The 7,864-nt window shown below is 40.9% G+C and overlaps 1 protein-coding gene and 1 pseudogene across 1 annotated transcript in view; both read right to left on the bottom strand.

Moving 5' to 3' along the window:
* AAK1 (AP2 associated kinase 1) overlaps positions 1-7,864 on the bottom strand; it is a 168,748-nt gene that overhangs the window by 113,254 nt on the left and 47,630 nt on the right. The gene's annotated exons all lie outside the window — the stretch shown is intronic.
* LOC105514101 lies at positions 7,420-7,737 on the bottom strand (annotated as a pseudogene).

Below are 7,864 nucleotides of genomic sequence, written 5' to 3'. Positions count from 1 at the left end.
GATTCTCCTGCCTCAGCCTCCCAAGTAGCTGGGATTACAGGGGCACACCACCAGGCCCAGCTAATTTTTGTATTTTAAGTAGAGACGGGGTTTCGCCATGTTGGCCAGACTGGTCTTGAACTCCTTGACCTCAGGTGATTGACCTGCCTCGGCCTTCCAAAGTGCTGGGATTACAGGCATGAGCCACCATGCCCAGTCGCCCAGCTAATATTTTTAAAAATTTTTGTAGAGACAGAGTTTTACTGTGTTGCTCAGGCTGGTCTTGAATTCCTGGGCTCAAGTGATCTTCCTGCCTTGGCCTCCCAAAATGTTGGAGTTACAAGCATGAGCCACCGTGCCTAGCCTCATTTCTTTTTTCTTTTTTCAAAAGTTTTTGTAGAGACAAGGTCTCACTATGTTGTCCAGGCTGGTCTTGAAACCCTGGCCTCAAGCGATCCTCCTACCTCAGCCTCCCCAAAGTGCTGGGATTACAGGCATGTGCTACCATGTCCAGTCAAACCTGCCTCATTTCTAAGGAGCAAGACTTTGGAGTTAGATAGGGGTTCAAATCCCAAAGCCAACACTGCATAGTAACATGACCTGAGCTCACATATAAAATGAGCAACCATCCCCTATTCCACAGAGTGAAGATTATGTGAGACAGCATCATAAAGCATCCGGCACACATCCAAACACAGAGGCTCTTAAAAAATGTTCATCCCTATCTCCTCCACCCCCTTCTTTCCTAAGTAAGGCCCATTAGGTGGGTACCTGACATCACCTGCACCTTCAGAAAAACTCTAGTTATGGGAACTTTTACTGATATAGGACACGCTCCACTTTCAGTATTTGTCATGGACATCAGTTTCCCCATCCCTTATAGTAAGAAAGAAGAGAAAACCCATTCTTTTAACTAAGAACTCCCTCTCTGTTATAACCATTTGTTTCAGCAATAGGTGGCTTCAGGTGATGCAGGTATCCAGAAATCCTACCCTCCAAATGATCAAAGCACGCCTAGTCCTGGATGCCTGTGACATCTGAGTGTATCTGAAACCATCTGTGGGTGCTGAGCCAATTGCATCATTTTGTTACTCCTTAGTTCTTACATTTGTTTTATACTTGCTACCACAGCTACATGATTTTTTTTTTTTTTTTTTTGCTTTTTTTAATGGAGGTTTTTATGATGTCTCCTTTAAACAGGCTGGTCTTATTGAGTTCCTCTGCATTATTTATTTTTATCCAATGGCACATGTGATCTGTGGATCAAGGTTTACTATTGTTAGGACTATCCCAGTACATTATGTAGCAGAATATTTTATAAAGAGCTCAATCTGGATCCTCTACACAATAAATGAAAGAACTGCTACCAAAAAGGCAGCCTCTGATTTTCAAAAGAACTTCCGTTGCTTTTTAGATGCCTTTTAGAATAGAAGGAATCCATCTTGAGAGATATATAAACAATATGCTCACATGGTTCACATGAAGTCAGTCTTCTTTCCGAGCCTGATCACAAGGCCATGACTAGTGTCAGCTGGGGTTAAAGATCAAAGTTCAGGTGAGAAACCAGAGTTTTCACTGAATCCCTTGGTCAGAGATGTGGCCGACTGGAGAGGAGTTGCACAGTCCTTAGACCAGGAAACAAGGTGGCACTAGGTGGAGATGGGTCAAAGTCAGGAAATAAACTGAACAGAGTTCCAGAAAAGCAGTGAAGCATATACAGGACAAAGTTGAAAATATAATGATTGGACTCTGAAATCAGGTAGCAGTCAAGCAACGAGGCAGAGTCAAGACCTAGAAAGATCAGCAGGAAAAGGAGTAGTACTAGGGACTGTGAACAGAACAGATGCAACACTGCAACTCAAAGAAAGTAAAGGAGTATTGGGGCCAGGTGCAGTGGCTCACACCTGTAATCCCAGCACTTTGGGAGGCCGAGGTGGGCAAATCACCGGAGGTCAGGAGTTCGACACCAGCCTGACCAATATGAGGAAGCCCCCGTCTCTATTAAAAACACAAAAATTAGCCGGGCATGGTGGTGCATGCGTGTAATCCCAGCTACTCGGGAGGCTGAGACAGGAGAATCTCTTGAACCTGGGAGGAGGAGGTTGCAGTGAGCCGAGATAGTGCCACTGCACTCCAGCCTGGGCAACAAAGCGAAATTCCATCTCAAAAAAAAAAAAAGGAAAAAGAAAAAGAAAGTAAAGGGGTATTGGGTCCGAAAAGCTGATGGAAGTGTCCTGAAAGCCGAGAGCAATCCCTAAGAATGATATACCTTGAGCGTTCAGGTATAGATAACAAAGCACCTGGAGTAGGAGTCAGGCACAGGGAAGTGAGCAGCTCCTGCTTTGTTTTAAGGTAGCTCCATTTTATCTCCACAGAAGAAAGTCAAGCAAGATAATAAAAAGAGAACACGGTCCAACTGGTTCTGATTAAAAAAAAAAAAAAAAAAATCATAGAAGCTAGCTCTGCCAGGCCAGGGAATAAGTCAAAAAACCTCTGAATGGCTCTGCTCACTAGGGACAACCAGCAATGGAAGCCAGACAGGAAGATAAGCTAGGAGCTTCGCTGTCACTGCATGAGCTCAGGTAAAAACAAGACTCAATCCTCTTCCTCCAGCAGAGCACATCATGTCATTCTCTACAGTCTCCACACACTAGACAAGGCGCATTAACTTCCTAGTCACTTCAGTACATATCAGAAACGTGAAAAAAGAGGCCAACTGGAGCCTGCCCCTAAACCACCCAGTTTTCGTTGGTATTATGACAAAGCCCTCTCCGTAGCAGCAGAAATGCTAAGGACGTTGGGGGCTTTGGTTAGCAAAGATGCCTGAGAACAGAAGAGAGCACACGTTCCAAGAAAGCTATACAGAGAAACTGTTTTGATCAGTCTGTACACCCACCCCCAGACTGCCATTCCGCAGTGCCTGTCCTTCCTGGAGGACAGAGCCAGGGCAGGAGTGATTCAGCATAAGCCATCCCCACTAACCTTGTACACAGCCTACTTAATATAGCAGGCTTAGATGTCTCAATACTTTAACTGGCAACACTGAGATTCTACATATTGCATCAAAAACCATTTTTAGATTTGCACAATTTTTCTAGTTAGGATTCCCAATATCAATACATACTATCTTTGGCTTAACCATCTACTAACTGGAAAAGTCTCAACTTCTCTAAAGTTTCATTTTCACAGTTGTAAAATGGGAATAAGTATATCCTAACAATCTTAAAATTAGTAGGAAAATCAAATGAAAGAAATCATGAGAGATTTAATATGGCAACAAAATGTACTGTCTCTTCCAATCTCCATTCCCACCTCCCCAAAACACAAACTTTATTGGAGTGATAAGACATGAGACATTGTGAAAAAATATAAGCCTACATCAAGCATCTACTATGGAAAGATGAATGTTAGCTGGATTGGTAGGGAAAGTGTTTTGGGGAATAGATTTCAGATGATTTCTGAAAGACTGGTAAGATTGGAAGAGGCAAATCTCTCTTCTAGGTCCATATTGCATGGAGCATTTATTTAAACTGTAGTTAGAATATCTACAGTTAAGGAGTTAACATTATAAATATCATCACAATCACTCTTTATGACTTTTAGAAATATGGAGATTTAGGCACAAAGTGGAGAAAGAACTCAATTCAAAAGGTCACAACAGCAAAGAAGAAAACGAAGCCCGGTTCAGCACCCAAGCTCAACAGGAGCATGAAATAACTGGTGATCAGTCAAAACCAGTAAGGTCTACTGATCAACACCACTGTGACCCTACCCAAGAGATTTACCATACGCCACCAAGGCATGGAAGTATCATTCCTATAAACCATGGTAAACCAGGGAAAGAGAAATTGTCTAGACTATGTTATAGGATGAAGTCTTCATAAAAGACTCATAAATCACTTTATTCTGGAGCCAAGGGGGTTAAAGTTGGTTATATATATATATATATTATTTTTATTTTTTTTTGAGACGGAGTCTTGCTCTGTCACCCAGGCTGCAGTGCAATGGCATGATCTCAGCTCACTGCAACCTCTGCTTCCTGGGTTCAAGCGATTCTCCTGCCTCAGCCTCCTGAGTAGCTGGTATTACAGGTGCACACCACTACGCCTGGCTAATTTTCGTATTTTTAGTAGAGACAGGGTTTCACCATTTTGGTCAGGCTGGTCTCAAATTCCTGACCTCGTGATCCACCCGCCTCAGCCTCCCAAAGTGCTGGGACTACAGGCGTGAGCCACTGAGCCCGGCCTGTTCTCTATTTCAAACCACAAAGACCACAGCCAGTTTAATGGAGCTTAAATTGCAAAGTTAGAACAAGATGTCACCAAGGCATCTGCTGACAATTTTCCTAACATTTTTATTAGTAACTCCCAGTTACCCTCTCCTGGTTCTTCTAGTCCACAGAGAGGTCAATAAGAGCAAATGAGGAAGTGAAGAAGAAGAACCAAGATCTTTTGTTGCAGTTTGGAATCCAAAACTGCAACAAAAGGAAGACTGCTCCAAATTCCCAGTTTCTCCAATGTCTAGACTAGAATACAATCTTCAAGAAATGGTCTACTTGAGTATTCCATTCAGCCAATGACTGGTCTCTTGTCCTGCCAGTGTTTCTTATTGGGTATTGCCTCAACCCACTTTAAGGTTTATCATACCACTGCTTCTCAAGAGAGGCTAGTTTTGGCCCAAAGAGGGCAAGGGGCAATATCTGGAGACATCTTTGGTTGTCACAACTGGGGAGACAAGGGGTGCTGCTGGCATCAAGTGGGCAGAGGTCAAGGGATGCCCATAACCGAATAATGCACAGGACAGTCCCTCACAACAGCGGTCTATTTAATAAAAATGTTTGCAACTTCTGATTTAAGTGTCGAAAATAAAACTGTAAAACTACTAGAAGAAAATTACAACTGTACTATAACTTTGGAGGTAGAGACGGTTTTCTATAAACATAACATGAAAAGAGTAACCAAAAATTTGATTCATTTCTTCCTCATTAAAATGTGAAACTTCTCTGTGGCAAATAAAACAAAACCCACAAAGTTAGCGGCAACTGAAAAAAAGTTTCAACATCAAAAATGTTACACAAAATTCAATAAAGTTCTACCCTGAGATTCACAGTTCTACCCTAGATTCACAGATTTGGCTTATGATAATTGGATTCATTTAACATCTCTTCTTCAGATTAAGAGGCATTTCTTCACATTCATGAAGACTTATATGAATTTTGTACACTCCATGAACAAGTGAGTACCTTAAGGCTCATCATGCCTGTGTACTGAACAGTTACTGTGTTAAGTTCTTCTCTTACAGAACCAGTGGTTTGCTAGTTTATAAGCCTGAATAACTTTATGCATCACATTCCCTAAAATGAATTTTCTCATTGACTTTAGTTTCTACTGCTGTTTGCATTTTTAGTATTAAAGACTAAATTACATAAACACATTAATTTAAAAGAATTATAACATCAAATATTGGCAAGAGTATAGTGAAACAGAAGTGTGCTTTGATAATATACATTGGAAGCATTCAGAAAGTAGACATCCATTGATCCAACAATTATTTTGGGACTCTGATGAAATATAGAAGTACGTATATTTAAAAATGCTTTATGCAGTGTTAATAACCAAAGTTGGAAACCTAAATATTTAGCACTAGGAAATTGACTAACTAGATTATGGTATATCCATGCAGCCTTAAAATAAACATCTATACTCAGTGACATGGAAAAATGTTCACAACATATTATTGAATTTTAAAAAACAGGCTTTACAAAATAGTTAAGAGGGTATACTTTTTATTGTGTCTTTTTACCCAAGTAAATTTTTTTAAAATAAAAAAGCAGGCTTCATGTTCTCACACATAAATTTGGTATATATATTATATAACATGTATTTTATGTAATATGCAAATATATCTTATTATATACTATCTTTACACATAGAAAAGGGCTGAAGAGCTAAATACCATACCAACGTGTTACAAGTAATTAAATCTATGGGTGATATGAGCAGTTTTATATGTTTTTTCTTTCATGTTTCTAAATATTTACAATTAATGTGAATTAGTTGCAGTAAAAGTTTTCAAGATAAGCTACTATTTACATCTCAATGCTCCAAACTGCATACTGGATAAAATTCCACCTTTTCTAGTTAACTGGAGAAATCATTACAAACATTTATTTTTCACTCAATGCTGGGATGCCTCAGAGGCTACTAGAGTATACGATGCTGCTTCCCTCACTCATTAGGTAGCTCCAGACTGCAATTCTTTTAACTCCTCTGCCAGCTTTAACATTTCTGTCTTTGACCTTAGTGGCTCTTGCCATTGTTCACTACTGTCACGTTGGTGTCCTTCTCCATTTTAATGTATTGCTTTTAATTCAACAGCAAATCAAAAGTATAAGAACGTATTAATAAAAATGAGAAAGAAAAAAAGACTGAGGGAGGGGACAGGGTCTCTCCTAAGGTACAAGTTGGAATCGGCTTTTGTGAGCAATTTCTACTGCCCCCAAATTTTTCTTTGGGAAGGGGAGGGGAGGTAGTGGTATATCTCTAAATTCAAAGCAAGGTTTTAGCACAATTGTTCAACTGTCTCCACTGTAACACATACATCCAAAGACATTCAAAAATAAGACATATGCCCATGGACATCTGGCGCCCACGTAAGGGCTTTAGTTCAAGCAGGAGGATCCTGTGGACTGTGTGTAGCCCCTTAGGGCAAGAGCTGTACCTCCACATAATTCTTTGCAACTCAAGAAAACTTATCAAAATTTGAAGGACAGTCATGTTATCATGAGGATAACTTTGAACTTACTTGTTTATTTATATGAATGAATTTCAAAATAAATGATTTGCAATTCAGTGCTTTATACTTAACCACATGACAGAGGTGTGTGGTAACACCATAGCAGAGAGCTATGTTTTCATGGTTACTACTGCCAGGAATGTGGCTACTGAAGAAATAGAACACTACTATGTCTAATTATCACAGGCTGAAAGTGAGGCCTCTTGTACCAAACAGTAAGCCAGGTTGTGAACGCAAAGAAAATGTTCTTGAAGGAATTTTTTCTAAGTGAATATAAACTCAAGATTTTATTGTCTTCATAATAAAAGAAAAGGTAGGCCAGGCGCGGTGGCTCAAGCCTGTAATCCCAGCACTTTGGGAGGCCGAGACGGGCGGATCACGAGGTCAGGAGATCGAGACCATCCTCGCTAACACGGTGAAACCCCGACTCTACTAAAAAATACAAAAGAAAAACTAGCCGAGCGAGGTGGCGGGCGCCTGTAGTCCCAGCTACTCCGGAGGCTGAGGCAGCAGAATGGCGTGAACCCGGGAGGCGGAGCTTGCAGTGAGCCGAGATCCGGCCACTGCACCCCAGCCTGGGCGACAGAGCGATGAGACTCCGTCTCCAAAAAAAAAAAAAAGAAAGAAAGAAAGAAAAGGTAACACTTAGAACTGGACCACTTAGCCCTTTCTCTTCTTATCTCCTCCCAGTTCAGAATGCTTGCCTCTTTTAATAGCCAGCATTCTCTCAGATCTGCAGTTGGGCTCAACACACTCAATCCTTAGCACAATCTTCTTTGTAGTTTTAGCCTTTTTCCAGAAAATCGGCTTAGTTTGCCCACCATAGCACTGTGCTTCCTGTAATAATGCCGCTTTCCCTGGGCATACAGAGAATCCTTGCCCTTCTTTACTGTGTCACTTTGTGGGGTTGGTGCTTGCCACACTTCTTACAAAAGTCCAGCGGGTTTTAGGAATGTTCACCATGTTTGTGTGAGCACGATCAGCATGGAAAAAGTTAGGATTTTGTTTCTTTTTGTTTTGTTCGTTTTTGAGATGGAGTTTCACTCTGTTGCCCAGGCTGGAGTGCAGTGGTGTGACCTTGGCTCACTGC

The sequence above is a fragment of the Colobus angolensis genome, unplaced genomic scaffold (genome assembly GCF_000951035.1).
Source record: "Colobus angolensis palliatus isolate OR3802 unplaced genomic scaffold, Cang.pa_1.0 Scaffold24, whole genome shotgun sequence".
NCBI lineage: Eukaryota > Metazoa > Chordata > Mammalia > Primates > Cercopithecidae > Colobus > Colobus angolensis.
This window is presented reverse-complemented; position numbering and strand designations above follow the sequence as displayed.